Raw genomic sequence first — 16,333 nt, 5'->3', positions numbered from 1 at the left:
AAACATTAAAAGTAATCGGGCCACCACGAAACGTCTCATAAAATGCCTTATTACGTTTTTTTTTCTACCGTTTCGTTAATCCCACCGTAGTATTCCAAAGATTCCAAAAGAAGAAAAATGTCATGTCGATGGCAAAATGATAAACACATAAAACTAAATAAATCATACAATCAAACCTCTATGAGTCGATGTTCTATGACTCGATATCGACTCATAGAAGTAAATTATGCCATATTAAACAATATTTTCTGGGATACTGTCCCTTCAGGTAGCTTTTCAAGGATTTTCTCACTTCAATATCAAGGATTGGTCACTTCAATATCGACTTATGGAGGTTGAACTGTATTATATTAGCATTTCCTAGGTAATTAATTGAAAGCTTTTTTAAGCCCACCTATGTATTTTGTGTGACATTATTATGATATATTATTGCTCATCGTGTCGAAAAAGTTTCCAACCCGAAAACATCTTAAAATAGATCGAGAATTGAACACGCCATCTCTGGATTGCCAATCCTATGCCTTTGATTTCAAGGCTACTGGATACCTGATACATAATCATCAACAGATAAAAAGAAAATTTTTGTTCAATTATGCGGTAAAATTTATTTCGAATTTACGCATAAGCTATATTTGTAGCTCCTGTGTTGAAGCATATTAAAATCAATTTCCAAATGCAATCGATTATACCTCGTTAATCATTAAATAAGTTTTACCGTTCCGATATAAATGCGAGGAGCGTTATACCCTTGTACTTCAAGTATGCTAAAGCGACACTTAGCTCATAGTCGAAACAAAGAGCTTTAAAACGATGACGTCGAGAGTCTAGACGCATCGTCCCAAGGATGATGGAAATAGGAGAACAGATGATTAGCAAGTACTAGACATTCGTCACTATCAGCAAATCTTTGTAGTACCTTTTTTCTAGGGATAAAACCCTAACAACTCTTTAATTCCTTCTAAAATCCGCTGAATAAGCACAGATAAAACTAATAATCGATTTCTTTACACTGATTATGGGTACGATGCGACGTCTGTCTTCCATGTAGAGCAGAGACAACTCAATGCATAGTAGGGTGAACCAAAAAGGAAGCATAAGCATAAAATGCCTTATAACGTTTTATTATACAGAATCTTTATAACAGTTCATTTTACAGAATCTTCAAAGCAAATCCTCGGCATGCTGTTGTAAGAATGGATAAAATGACATTTTAATAATACTTTATTATCGTTGCTAAATAATGACTGCTATCAACAAATCAATGCTAATTATGTTCAAGATTTAAAGTGGCTTCGATATGTGAGTCTCTAGATACAATTGTTACTACATATATGTTGACCTTAGAGAATAATTATCATTTTAGGCATAAAGAGATCTTGATTGTATGCACCTAACGCAGGCAGATGCTCAATCGAATCACTTATTCTCTATTACATTGTTGTGTGTGGATTTAAATGGCCTTCAGAAAATAATAATGTAACGACCAAACAAAAGACCTTGAGTTCAAATATCACAATGTTTTCCCTTTGTAGTTGATCAGTTTTTATTTTCGTTCTACATATATTTAAAATTATACATTAAATTAATAAACTATAAATCAAAATAAAAAACTAAAATTGTATTAAATACAAGGGTAATTTCCGGGTATTAACCACCATATCTGAGTTTTTACGTATTTGCAAAATGAATTTTATATAATAACATGAGAGTAACACAGGACTGATCCAAGTTTTTTTTATTGACACACCCTAATCAATTTAAAGGCAGTGAAAAAAATGTACCAGAACATAACAATAATGTAAAAATGGCCCCTTCTCAATTCCAATTTTAGTTTCCGGAATCTGTTTCCCTTCAAACGGGAATAGACTGAACTTTAAATGTAATGTTCCCAAGTGCCAGTGTAACAAATCCAAATTTACTCACCTCAACAGCAAATTAGATGAAATCCCAGTCCGTAATCCCAGCTTTTGATTGCTCCGTCGAAGTCGATCAGTCTGCTCTTTTCCTCTATCCGTCACTTTCTAAAACGTCGCGCGATGACCAAAACAACGAAAATAAGCAGAGAGGTATCAAATTGGAACTGCAGCCATATGCAATAATATTTTTGCTCTGTTACTAATACTATACCTCTATTGCGATTTGCTCGCCACTGCTCGCACTGTCCTAAGCTTACTGAAGAACACTCCTCCTACTCCGCTTCACTGCTGGTTGCTTCTGGCTGTGTATTGAAAATTACTACGCTGGGCTGGTTTTGCTTCCGATGGCAGAAATTGCGACGACGACGACGGCGACGACAACGACACGGTTACTGCGATCTGTACTGCCTGGCTGGCTGGCTGACTGGCTGGCGAATAGAAAAATACTACTTCACAGCTGATCAACGGTTCGGTGGTGTTGGTGTTTACTCTAAATGCTGTATCAGCAGGTACGCATGAATACGCGCATGCATACTGTAAATATAACTGTACTAGTAGTAACTACAATGCGCTCACTGCTGATGCTTCTTCTTCTTTCTTTCTAGTCTGATTGATTCAACAAATTCAACACACGGGATGCACTTTTTCGCACACACGCACAATTCGCCACGGTGTGCCTCCGGGTGTCATTTTTCATTGAAAGAATAGGACCAGCGATCTGAAGTATTTATCTCGGGTACTTATTCAAAAGGACGTATGTGATTTTGTAAACAAAGATTCGAACGTCGATTTGTCCAATCTGATAGCACTCCCACGTAAATCATCACCACATACAGGTAGGGGAAGCCTTCGGCTACCTGTTGGTGGTATTGGTTTGCGTGGGAGTGCCATCAGATTGGACAAATCGACGTTTGAATCTTTGTTTACAAAATCACATACGTCCTTTTGAATAAGTACCCTATAGTATAGGTTAGGTTTTGAAAAACAAAATTAAAGAAAACTACAATACAAGCATAATTTTTCATAACGACGTATGTAACAATTATGAGGATTCGAGAAATCCTTTGCAGAAAGTTAGCAAAACTTTTTCTAAAACTGTTTTAAAACTAAATCTATTTTCGATACTTTTTCCGCTGGCATGCATCATTACATGACACGCAATAAGCGTGCTTCACATCAAAGCTCAGTTCATTCAAATTCACTGTGAAAAACGATAAAATCATACATACACCGGTATGCCGCACGTACGTCGGTGTACATTGATCGGTTTTCCATAGTGCACGATTGACGCAACTGCAGTTTTGTTTTGTTTTGCTTTTTTGTTACATAGGTCGCTCTTAGTTCCCATATGTTAAAGCGACGTATGTAACAGTGAGACTTCAAAAATAGAAATTTTTGCATACGTCGATTCGTAAAAGGATTGAATTAAAGAATTTTAAGATCTGAAATCAGTAAAATCGATGCGTATTATATAAAGCCGCGTTTGATTGTCACGTTGTATTGAAAACCTCGTTTTGTTTACTTTTGTTACATACGTCGTTATGAAAAATTATGCTTGAATAGATATGTTACTTTCACTGGGTGAAATATGAAACGACTTCTACTTCAAATACATTATTCTCTTATTTCCATTACCAGAAACATCACTGAGAAAGCGTAAATCACCTTTCTTCAAAAAATGATTCTTCGTTTTGTTAATCTCGTTTTCTCTGCCGATTTTCGTCTCAGTTTCTAACGTTTGCAATCAATATTTAATGGTTACAAATATCCTCTAGCGGAAGGGTTGAACAGTATAGAGATTATTCAGATGGCCACAGAAACATTTGGAAGGACATACAATCCCCGATGTGATCTATGTAATAAAATCGGGTTGGAAGCTTCTAGGGTTACGAGTGGTATTCCCGGCACAGGCTCAAAAACCAAAGATAGAAACAAATGACATCATTATCTTTGGGTGCAGTGACAGTATGGAGTAAGCGATATAGGACCATAACACCAATCTGGAGGCGCTGCGCTATTGCTTCGTATGAACACCACTGGCTGAGTTAAAGTGGAGCACGATGGGGAACGTGACCCATCGAATATTTATCCGAAATTTAATTATATACGGCAAAATTGTCAAGAGACAAATAACTGATTTTTGTAGCATTTCGATTAATCCTGGAGAAACTTCCGAAGTTATTTTCAAAGAAATTCTAGGAATTTCTCCGGAAATTCTATTCAAAATACCATTATTGTATATTCCTGTATTTATGAATTGCGTTGCCAAATCTATCTGAAAATCTTTCAGGCTTTCATCTAAAAATTTCTTTGAGAATTCATTCTGAAATTTCTCCAGGACTTTTTTTTTCGAAAATTTCATTCAAAATTCATAACAGGAAATCTCCTGAAAGCTTTTCCGTTGGAATTCCAAATAAATTTGCAATGAATTTTTCAAAAGAATGCCAAAGAAAATCCGAAATGAATTTGTAAATGAATTCTTGAAGGAATCCCTAGAAGAATTTCCGAAGGAATTTTCGATAACATTTCGAAAGGTATTTCCGAAGACAAATTAAAAAAAAAAATCGAGAATAAACTGAAGGATTCCATTGGATATTCCTCATAATATTCCTTCGAAAATTCAAAGACTGGAATTATTAGAAAATTTCGAAAGTCATTCCGAAATTCATTTACGAATTCTTTTAGGAATTTCTTCGTAATGTGTTTACACACTTCTGCCAGTACTTTCTCAAGAAATTCTTTCAGAAACTCTAGTAAGAATTTCTTGGAGTTCCTTCGAAATTTCCCTCAGGAATTTCTTCAGATCTCCAGGAATTCTTTCGAAAATTCTTATAGGAATTCTTTCGCTCATGCATCCGGATTATTTGAGCTACTCTTCCAGAAATACCTTTAGACCTTCAGGGATTCTTTTTAAAATTTCTCCAGAATTCCCTTTGAGCATTCTTTTGGGAATCCCTTCAGAAATTCTTTCACGAATCCTTCGAAAACTTCATTTAGAAATCCTATCGAGAATTCCTTCAAGAAATCTTTAGAAATATTTTTGCGAAATTCCTCCAGAAATCCTTTTAAATATCCTTTGGAAATTTCTCGGAAATTCCAACAAAATTTTCGGAAGAATTCCTGCAGGAATTTTGAAAAGAATTTCTGAAGAAATTCGCAAAGGATTTTTGGGAGGTTTACCAAAGAATCCATGGTAGAGTATTCAACTGAGCTACAGGGGAATTTTATAAATTATTCCTGGAGGAGTTCTCGAAAGAATATCTGGAGGATTTCCGGGAGAAGTTTCAGAAGAAATTCTTAGAGGAATTACCGAATAAATTTTCGAAGGAATTTCCAAAGTACAACCTAAATTGGGTTTCGAAAAGCATTTCTTAACGAGTTTCTGAAGGAGTTGTTGAATGAATCTTCTAAATAATTATCAAAGCAATCAACGAAAAAAATCAAATGGAATTTTTAGTCAAATAGCTATTGGAATTTTAATATGAACTAGATTTCTACAGGAAGTCATTCGGAAATTACTTCAGAAACTCCTGCAAGAAATCTTTCAGGAATATCTGAAGGAATCCTTTCGGGAATTCGTTTAGAAAATTTATCCGGGGATTCCTTTGACAATCCGAACAGTACCGTGGAGGCACCATATTTGACGCAGTTAAGAAAATTTTGAAAAGAATCATTATTTAAAAAATAATTGCAAAATGGATTCGCTTAATATTCTGCATAACGAGCTTTCTACTATTATAGAATGTGTACAAATAATGAAACTTCGAAATATAAGTTCATTTCTTAGTTTTTATATATGTGTTTATGTGGTACTTAAGGTGCCCAACTTGACGCACTAATTTTACCATGTTCCTTATTTGACGCAAAGTTGTTCCTAATTTGACGCACTTTGAAACTATGTTAAAACTCAATCAAATAAACGCCTTATTTGTTTATTATATAATTACAGTGCACTGTATAAAATAACAAGTTAATTCATTTTACAAAGCAGCATTTCATTTATTTCTGTTCAGTTGTTCTGCAGGTTATATGCTATGTGGCATGTAAGTGTTTTGTTAGTTTCATGTACCCTACACATCAATCAAAATGCTTCTCAATTCGGTGTAAGAGTCATGCCAAAACATATGGTCTGTTGCATTTGTAATAAAAACCACTTTCTTTGGTAATCTGGAATTTTGTATCTATAAACTGAGACGGATACAAGGAACGCAACCCGTATATGAACCCTTTTAGAACAACGTTGAAGCTACCAATATGCAAATGTTACCTGACTGGCAGATATATCTCAAAAATATGAGCTGTCCGTCTATATAGGTACATTTTTTTCAATAAACTATTAGCGTAAACTGAAGCTTATATAAGAAAACCAGGCATATTTTTCTTTGATTTCCTATTCAGGGTTGCCTGACTAGTAGCTTGCATAGCAATAGAGTAATTAATTAAATGTGTTCATTTTTTTGGCCTGTTGGAATTTCGTACAGAGAAAGTAAATTGAATTGTGTGATACTAATTTATTATATAATATTATTTTCTCGCGAGAATAAAAACCAGCAAAGAAAAACTGCATAATTGCCAAATACCGTGTAAAAAACGCGTGAAAAAAAAACGCATCAGAATCGAAGACAGCATAAGGCATACTACCATGGGTTTGACACTGGAATAAACGAGTGGAATAATCCAATGTTAATTAATATTCTAAGTAGTAGAGATTTAGTTAAAATAAAATGAATACATATTGCTTTTCCTAAGAATATTATTGAGGTTTCTAAGCACTGCATTTTAAATTCGTCTGATAAGGTTAATTAGGAACATCAAAATGAATTGTGAGCCTAATTTGACGCAAAACATTTTGGGTTGAAAAATGCGTTCGAATGTTGCAATGTTCAGCATAAAAGGAAAAGCTTACTCATAATGCTCAGCTGTTTGTAGGTAGGGGTCGAAAATTCTCACAAAAGTCATTTTGTGAGCAAAAAATGATCATTCGATCCTTAGCATTGTGGCTAAGAAAGCGAAAAATTGACGCATTATGAGTATGACCTCCATATATTTTATTCGGATAAGTTAATTCTTCATCGATAATATGCTTTTTATGCAATATATGCAAAGAAGAAGAGCAAATAAAGACGTCTAGCTTGGAAAATAAGTTTTATGAATTATTTGATATGAAAGTGCGTCAAGTTTGGATCTGCGTCAAATATGGTACTTCCACGGTAGTAAAAGAAAACACTGTTTTGAATCTGGAATTGAGACTTTATGCCGAAAAGAAAAACCCAAAAGTATTATAAGAATTTATTCGCTCATTCATCCGGATTATATTAGTTACTCTTCCAGGAATACTTTTAGACCTTCGGAGATTCCTTTTGAAAATTTTCCGGAATTTCCTTTGAGCTTTCTTTCGCGAATTTCTTCAGAAAACCCTTCTGAAATTCCTTCAGGGATTCTTCGGAAGTTTCATTTAGAAATAATTTTGAGAATTCCTTCAAGAAATCTTCAGAAATTTCTTATGAAAATCCTCCAGAAATCCTTTGAAATTTCCATTCGAAATTCCTCCGGAATATCTGGAATTTCAACATGTATTTCAGGAGGAATATCCGAATAAATTCTCGAGAGAATTTCTAAATAACCACCTGAATAGGCCAGCAGCAGCTGCAGCCGAACACCCAAGCCTGGGTAGGATGGATTCGCATCGGGCGATCATCGCATCGGTTGCCATCATCTGGCTGATCGCTTCTCGCAGCAGGACGTGCTTTCGGCATCGTACCGCATACCCACCCACCACCAACGGTCAGCAGGAGTCGGTTCGGACTTGTAGTTGTCACTACAACCAAAATTTTAAGAGTAATTAAATAATTTTGCAACGTGTGGTGTGGCTGAAAGGGGCGAGCGGTATCATACGTACAACTGGAACCGACGTAAGTTAAAGTGGAATTGTGTAAATGCGATCAGAAAAATATTTTATGTTATTGATTCGCAGCGCAATTCGGTCGGTTCTTCTAGGAGTTGCTGAGTCAACTCAATTTTGTTTATAAATGTGGTGAGATAGTTTGAATCGGAATAGATTTGAAGAACGAATAAAGTGATTGTGGCTCGATTGTTAAATTGAAAGTGTAGAGAACAGATTCCGCATGAACGGTTTTCGGACCATGACGTGGCGGACTAGCTAGCGGGTAACCATAATTGAAATTTGGAAATCCTTTTCTGAGGATTGGCGCTAAAGCCAGATTTTTAGGCGGAATTTGTTCTCGTTTTACTTTTTCAATATTTTATGATGACTCCACTGGAATAAACCGTTACAACTTTTGGAAATCGGAATGACACAGATTTGTTTCCATTATTCCGAAAGGCAACGCTAACGACAAGTTTGATTGATCAAGTCTAGGAACTGGGACCTAGCTGATAGCGAATGTTTCCTAAGCATAAGGTGCTGAGCATATAAATATAAATTCGTCGTTATGATTTGGAACGTCAATGTCCTTGATGTGGTTGTGCTTCATATTAATCCGCAGAACGAACGGTTTACGATGGACGATAATTGTTCATACAAAGTAGGGAAGTAGGTGGATCTAAAAATTCAATGATGTTGTAACAAATGCCTGGTCACGAATGCAATCATTGGTTGTATAAATTGATTTTATGCTGTACTAACGTCGATGGGAAGTAAAGCGCTTAGGTCTTCGTCAATTGTCCATTAACTCGGATAATTATAATCAGTGCCAGAGACAATAACATCGTTGGAGATTAAGTGTACTCGTAAGTGTACTTATAAGTGTACTCGGCGACGATTTTGTTAAGCTAACGATAAATGTTGTAGATACTGGTTTCCGATAGAATTAGGTTTAACGGTCGTCGTTTCCATCTGAACGATCAGAAGGCTCTCCAATCTGGGTTGAAAAGGTGGTTTCAAAACAAAAAACCTTACGGTTGGTGTTCTTTTTCTCAAATATTTTTTTTACAGATTCAGGAGAAGACTTTCCGTGTAAAGTGTTGGTCAACTATGTTCTGCTTAATCCTATACAATATTGTAAATTGTCAATGAATTATTGGCAGTGGCTGATTTTCTACTCGCCGCTGCCACATCCAGGCGCTATAGTATATGCGCAAAATAGCCGGCATGAGTTAACTGCCAGAAATTTGTATGGTGAAAGACATCTAACGCGGGTTTTCTCGAAAATAGAAACTTTTCATGAAAAACTATTTGGTACCGGTTATGTAGGAAGGTGTCTGCTACTACGCCTACCAAATATTTTTTCGATGAAGGTGCTTATTTTTGAGAAATCGAGCATTAGATGCCTTTCGCCATACTGATTTCAGAAAGTTAACTCCTAGTGTGCCGCTGTAAGCACGCTTAAAGCAGGCGATTCATTTTCTTAAAATACCCAAGTAACCATGAAGCTATATATATATGCTTGTAAAAAACACAGCCCTACAAGTTGACTTAAAGTGGAAAAGGACAATTATAAGACCGAATTAATGGTTCATTACTTTGACATGTTGAAATAAAGCATCAGTAATGCATCGGTGCACTCGTAATGCTGATTTAGAGTATTGTAGATCCAGTTGAAAACCGAACTGAGCTCTCGTGACAATCGCATTTTCTCCAATTTCCGAATGTCGCAACTGCATCGCGAGTGGTGCTCATGATGGCGCACGGCTATGGCATAGATGCGCACTACTCGTGATTCAATTGCGACATCCGGAAACGGGAGAAAATGCGATTGTCGCGAGAGCTCAGTTCGGTTTTCAACTGGATCTACAATATCGTTGTCTGACAGTTGATAAATAAATGTAACTTCACATCGTTAAAACTGATCTAATGCAATTAGCATTTAGAATGCCGATTTGTGATTGTTATATGTGCAATATTGTAATGCTTGGTGTTACTTGGGTAGTTGCATTTGAATCCCGGTCTGGTCTATGACTTTGTCGGCTGAGTTTTCAACTAGATCAACAACTTCTTCATATTGGCATTACATTCTCCACTGGGACATTGTCGCCTCGCTGCTTAGTGTTCATTCAGCACTTCCACAGTTATTAACCGCGGGGTTTCCTAAGCCAAGTTACCATTTTTGCATTTGTATACCATGAGGCTAACATGATGATACTTTTATGCCCAGGGAAGTCGAGACCATTTTCAGACCGCGCATCTTACCGCTAGGCTAAGGAAGGCCCCTAAGGGAATACACTAGCCGTTTGATAACTGCAAAATGTTTACGTTTCAGTTAGCGAATGCCGTTCGATAACTGCAACGCATTTTCGACGTCAAATGATTGTCAGTCGACAGTCGACGAAGTTTAGCGGTCTGATAACTGCAAAACTGTTACAACTATCAAATTTTCAATTCAAAATGAATACAATTTAGATGTCATTTAGACTTGCAGATTTCAAACGTATGTCGTTTTCTGAAAAAGTGACGTATGTGCCCAATTACAGCATTTACAAGTGTTCCATTTTTCTGTAAAAGAGTTAACGAGTACTATTCGTTAACAACATTTTTGGAAAATAGCGTATACGTAACTTTTTAAAGATTACAGCAGAATAGTACTATTGTGCCTTTAGACCAAAACTGTTTGTATGGCGTTGATGAACTGCCCCACTTCCGACGAGATTCACACGGAAATTAAAATAAATATGCAGCACTGCACGGTGTACTGTCACAAAATCGAGCTTGTTTTGTCGCTGACAAAGTCGTTGGTACCAAATTGAAATTCGGAAGTCGATTTCCACGGAAGTCGGAATACAATTTACTGCTGGCGGCACACTAATTTATCTTATGGCAGGAAAAGATTAGATCTAAAAATGATATCCTAATATTTCCCTAATAAATACTAATAAATCCTAATATAATATATATAATATTTTCCCGAAGCACACCGTGTTTAGCATAGAACTCACGAGATGCACTTCTATGCTCTCTCTCACACACACGCACTGAACTATACATATTATGAATCCAGCTCACCGTTTTCCAGCATTGAACGACCTTGCGTGACGGATGTGTTAGTGCATCGAAACGTCAAAACCTTCTGGGTGAAAAGCGTCCTAACTACACCGTGAAAACTCCACCTGCAACACGAAATACCACCCACTGCTCACAAGATGTCACTGCTGTATCCTCGCTGTTGAATATACGCACACCATCGATCGTACAACGTTATATTTGTGGTCGTTACAGCTCACTTCTCCGTAGACCCAAACAACACAGCCACCCAAATTGAAGTCCTTTCTTTGTGTTATTTTTTATGATTTTTATGTTTTTGTTTACGTTCTACTTTTTCTTCGTAGCTATGCTGCGCATCTCTTTCGCTTCATGCTTCTTTCTCTTCTTCTATTCTGCACTTTTCATTAAAAAGTTTTCACTTGCTTTTTCCTTCCTCTTGCACAATCACCCTGAAGGCTATCACTCCTTTGTCATCACTTGTGATATTAGCTCTTTTTTTTCTATGAAAAATAGGAAATAATTTGCAATAAACTCCCAACATCCACCACTGTTTGACCTGGATCGATATTACCACCCCAATTTACCCCACAACAGAGGATTATGATGACGGAAGAGACGACACTGCCTGTTGGAAAATTCAATTTTCACGCTTCGTGGCCTCCCATTTCAACACAAAGGAAGTGCGAAGCAGCGAAAATAATTACGCATTTCAAACTGTTTCGCTTTGCTTTGCCCTTCTTTGCAGTATGATTTTCACCTTAGGCAACCAGACAGAAAGAAAAATTCAATCACACAATCTCAGAGATTAGCTTTTTCTGTGTACTGCGAAGTCACCTTGCTATTTTCGTATCTCTAATTGTTCATGAACAGTTTATGTGCTGTTTTTTGAGTAGTTTGCAACATTTGCCAATAATCTTTGTCCGATCACACTCGAGTTTTCTGTCCAGACAGAAAGTTAGACTTCGATCAGATGCGCAAGAAATGGTAATGACGACTACGATATGGACGGCGGATGCTCGAAGATAGTCTTCGTCTTTGGACTAAACTGAATTTATGATGCTGGTCGTGGTAAGCAAGCAAGACTGAGAATAAAGAAAAGCTTTCGACTGGTGAGGAAATTACTAACACACCACCCCAACAGATATTCATTCGACGATATCTTCATTTAGGGTGTATTGCATTGTAGAGAATGTAGAGCGAAAAGCATGGGTTGGAAGTTTGTAAATAACTTTTCTGTGCTGAAGGTGAAAATGCTCCACGGAAGAAACATGTGAGTGTGGAACGCAAAATCTGTGACGCACATGGCACTGATATTTACCGTCAAGTAGCCTTATTTTATACACTTAAGATCTAACGAAATTGAAACGTGCGATAAAAAACAAGTAGGTAGTGCTTATTTGGGAACATTTGGCACAGCCTGCATCACAAACCATAATGATTCTCAGGAATATATTCCTAGCAAATATAGCTGAAATGAAATTTTCCTAATGTCGCTCATTTTTTAAATTGAACATCGATGACATATAATGAAATGACTGATTGAATTATACATCAATTATTGTTTAACAAAAGAGATAAATACGTATGCAAATAATGAATTTAGTTACCTGTTAGTATCTATTCTAGACAGGACAGAAAGTGAGGAAAAGCGGTCATCGAGCGGCTACTTTCTACCTAACTTATGGCACCACTAACGAGTTGGGAACCGGGTATAGTGCTGGGCGAAATGCCGATTGACGCAAAAATTCGCAACTTGAAGATCAAATGCATTAATGCATAAACTTTGCAGCCTCCCGCGGAATGGTGGTCAAGCAATTTATTTCCCCGCAAGAAAATCCACAAGGTCACATGGAGATCACCTAACAAAGAAACGGAAAACCAAATCGACCACGTTCTAATCGTCCGCACTTACCGCAGTGTACAACATGCGTCGAAGTCGAACCGGCTAATCATTGAGCGGCTACAGGATGGTAGAATAGTCCAAGACTACGCGCAGCAGTTGGAAGAGGCACTCCCAACACAACGGAAGATCAGCTAGGCGCAGCCGTTAAAGTCGTCTGAAGAGATATTCGATCCGCCATTTGAAGCACTTGAAGCCTTAGACAAGGCGATTAAGAGCATCAAGAGAGCGTATTTCAACATCCTGTGCGAAAGTACCAACGCGAATAAACGGTTATATTGAGCAATTTGACCCCATGTGTCGGAAAAACATGTTACTGCTAACAGCGTCATTAGCATTCTAGTACTTATGCTGGAGAAATCAACCTTGGGTGGCATTGCGCACCTAGACTCGAAACGAGCAAACTGTCATACGAAAGAGCTGTCGGACGGAGATGCGCAATGAGGCCCCTTATTTCTTGATTGAACTTGTAATCCTTTCCGTCTTTTTGCGACATTTGAATATTCCCTCATATTTGTGTTTGAGATAGCCGTAACAAAACTGGACCTAAAATTATGTAGGTTAGGCGAAAGCATCAAAATAATAAATAGGAAGTGCCGATGGACATCCACACGCCCCACTAAGGAATATTTACCCCAAAAACTGGCCAAAAGATAAAAACAAAATGTTTGGAAATTTCTAAATGATTATTTCTTATTTTATCTCAAACTAGTCGACCCGGCAGACGTTGTCCTGCATAGTAGGCGAAAATGCGTGTTGTGAACTGCCCATGCGAAGTTTCCATACGATTCTTACTTTTTGCACGATTTACTCCATCTTACCCGTGATTTTCGCATAAGGAAATATCATATAAACCCGTCGGAAACGATAACGAATGTGAAGAAATGAAAAAAATCCATCCAGCCGTTTTCGAGTTATGCGGATACGAACACAGACCATTTCATTTTTATAGATAAGATAGTAATACTCATTTGCCATGCGATTCTTAAATCAATATTGTTAACTTGTAAGCAATGCTGGCTATCAAAACTTCACCATAATTTCAATGCTAGTTTTATCGCAATTGCACATGGAAAAATCTTCTTGTTTTATCGTGTTCTTCTTGGTTTTCAATTATTTTAAAGATCAAAATCAGTATAGGGGAAGAGGCCCCAAAACGCCCCCCGGAGCAAAACGACTTTCTGGTATTCACTTGTATTTACCATGTTTGAGATAGTCAATAAAACTAGACGTGAAATTATGAAGGTTAGGTGAAAAAAGTGTCAAAATAATATATCCAGTATTTTGCGGTCGGTAATGGCGACGTGAGTTCCCTCCAGTCTGACATTCAAGAGGTGGAAAACATTAGAACTCATCTAGTTTGCAATGGATTATTAAAATTTGACAATAAACGTCAACTATCATGAGAAAGAACAAGGATTTCCATTTGGATTTGTTCTTATGTTTATAAATGCTTCAATTATCTACATATTTTCTCATTTTCAGGCGTACGACAAGCCAAACAAGAAATGCTTTGAAGACATCTTCTGTATAATTTTCTCAAGATATTTTTTCTCTATTTTATATGGTAGCCTTCTCATTTTCTTGCATGAAGGAGCAACCGGTACAACCTTGAATTCAACCAATATTACTCATTTCCATCGCAAATTAGTGTGCTCATAGTAAATTAAAAAGTATTTCATTAGGTATGTCAAAAAATATTTTATATATAATTATGCATTCTTGGAAAAAATAACTAATTCTATTAGTAGAGTGTCTTGATGTTGTTCGAATTAAGTGAGCACAGTCGTCCAATTGAATACAGTAAGAATGATGGTGGATTTTAATGAATTTGTATTTCAGTGGGCTCTAAAGTCTTCTGAAACATTCCCCATTCATTGCATAACTTTGCAGTTAACGGCGAACGGCTATTATATCAAAGTTCATCTTTCTAAAATCGTATTCATATGAAGGGAATTAACCGGTTTTGTGACTTGAAGATATCGCTCGCATGAAGATATTTCAGATGTTTTACAAAGTCCTTGGAGCATCATCCAAAGATCTAGGGAAAAATATTCAGGAGTCGTTCATTAAGCGGTTCTTGTTTGGCCTAAGGTTCTTACATCATCTTGGTTTGGCCTATTTTATCCCTGAAAATGAGAAAATATGGATGAAATTCGTTTAACCAAAATCAAATCCCGTTGGAAATGCTTGTTTTCGTTCAAAGTAGTTGACGTTTGTTGTTATTCAAATTTTTCATTATCCATTTCTAACTAGATGAGTTCCAATGTTTTCTACCTCTTGAACGTCAAACTGTAGGGAACTCACGCCGCCATTACCGAGCGCAAAATACTGGATAGGATTGTAGGAAAAACTGAAATTTTCCTCGTTTGGATGAAACATCTAACATTCCGACGAGGCAAAATGCCCTAGTGGAACTATCCGACAATGTACTCGCATCTCCACGCACTGTCCATACCAGAATGCTGATGTGCTGACGCATGGTACGTTGTTCCTCAAGAGCTGCCTGCTAAAAGGCGTTTTGCCTCATGAGTTTTCCGGCAACGAAACATCACCACTTTTTTGAAATGTGAATATTATCAATATGATTGACAATGATATGGAAATGCTAATATCATCTTCCGAACCTAGACGTACATGTTCATGATAGAATTAGAGGCGATTTGATTTGAAAGCGAGCGGAGGGCAATATTTGTGATGGCACATATCGCACGACCTTCTTTCTGCTAAGCTCCCGTATGAAGGGGGAGGGAAGAATATCAATGTGGAAGCTGATATATCTCCACTGGCTTCCACACTGATATTCTTCCCACACAGGTCTTTGCTCCACAGCTGCATATCCCTTGCCAAAATCATCTGTTTTTTTTTGCAAGTTTGTCCAAAAAGCAAACCTAAACTTCGCAGAAGCTACTCCACGTGCCGTCGCCATGTAGAATTTTTGGCTAGAAAGCTGTCCGAATTCCATTTTGACGTAGGTTCCATCGTCGATGAGCAGGATTATCAACGTGGTTGTGCAGATTTTTTTCTCTCCTTTCGGCTTCCATCTGGAATAATGAATCAAATACAGTGGCTGGTTTCCTACCAGCCGCTGCCAGCACCCAGGCGCTAACGTATATGTGCAAAATAGCCAGCATGAGTTAACCATCCGAAGTTTGTATGGCGAAAGGCATCTAACGCGGGTTTTCTCAACAGTTGTAACTTCCAACGAAAAACTATTTGGTACCAGTTATGTAGGAAGGTGTCCGCTACTACGCCTACCAAATATTTTTTCGATTAAGGTGCTCATTTTCGAGATATTAAACATTAGATGCTTTTCGCCATACTGATTTCCAAAAGTTAACTCCTAGTGTGCCGCTGTAAGCACGCTCAAAGCAGGCGATTCATTTTGGACTCGCTGCACGAAACATCGTGAAATTTATACCACAGCAAGTGGGCGCCTAGGTAGACAAACCGCTGTAAAAGAATTCTTGCAGCGGTCACTTTCCGTGCCGCTGCAATACAATAAATAATTCCGGATTCTAATTGGACATAGCTTTAAAGCGGTGGATTTGCATTTTCATGTTTATTGTATCTGCTTCC

At 37.3% G+C, this 16,333-nt stretch overlaps 1 protein-coding gene across 4 annotated transcripts in view; it reads right to left on the bottom strand.

The window, feature by feature from the left end:
• The window catches only part of LOC134208710 (WD repeat-containing protein 26 homolog), a 36,324-nt gene extending 24,416 nt beyond the window's left edge, over nucleotides 1-11,908 (bottom strand). Inside the window, exons 1-4 of one of the 4 annotated variants that reach the window (XM_062684528.1) lie at nucleotides 11,612-11,908; nucleotides 10,876-11,354; nucleotides 2,128-2,344; nucleotides 1,924-2,021 (exon numbers count right to left, since the gene is read on the bottom strand). The gene's annotated coding sequence lies outside the window, so the exon portion shown is untranslated. Of the gene's footprint in view, nucleotides 1-1,923; nucleotides 2,022-2,127; nucleotides 2,345-10,875; nucleotides 11,409-11,611 lie in introns of those variants that run through there. The other 3 variants (XM_062684531.1, XM_062684529.1, XM_062684530.1) reach the window with 3 other exon arrangements.
• Nucleotides 11,909-16,333: the final 4,425 nt, after the last annotated feature.

The sequence above is a fragment of the Armigeres subalbatus genome, chromosome 2 (genome assembly GCF_024139115.2).
Source record: "Armigeres subalbatus isolate Guangzhou_Male chromosome 2, GZ_Asu_2, whole genome shotgun sequence".
Classification (NCBI taxonomy): Eukaryota; Metazoa; Arthropoda; class Insecta; order Diptera; family Culicidae; genus Armigeres; species Armigeres subalbatus.
This window is presented reverse-complemented; position numbering and strand designations above follow the sequence as displayed.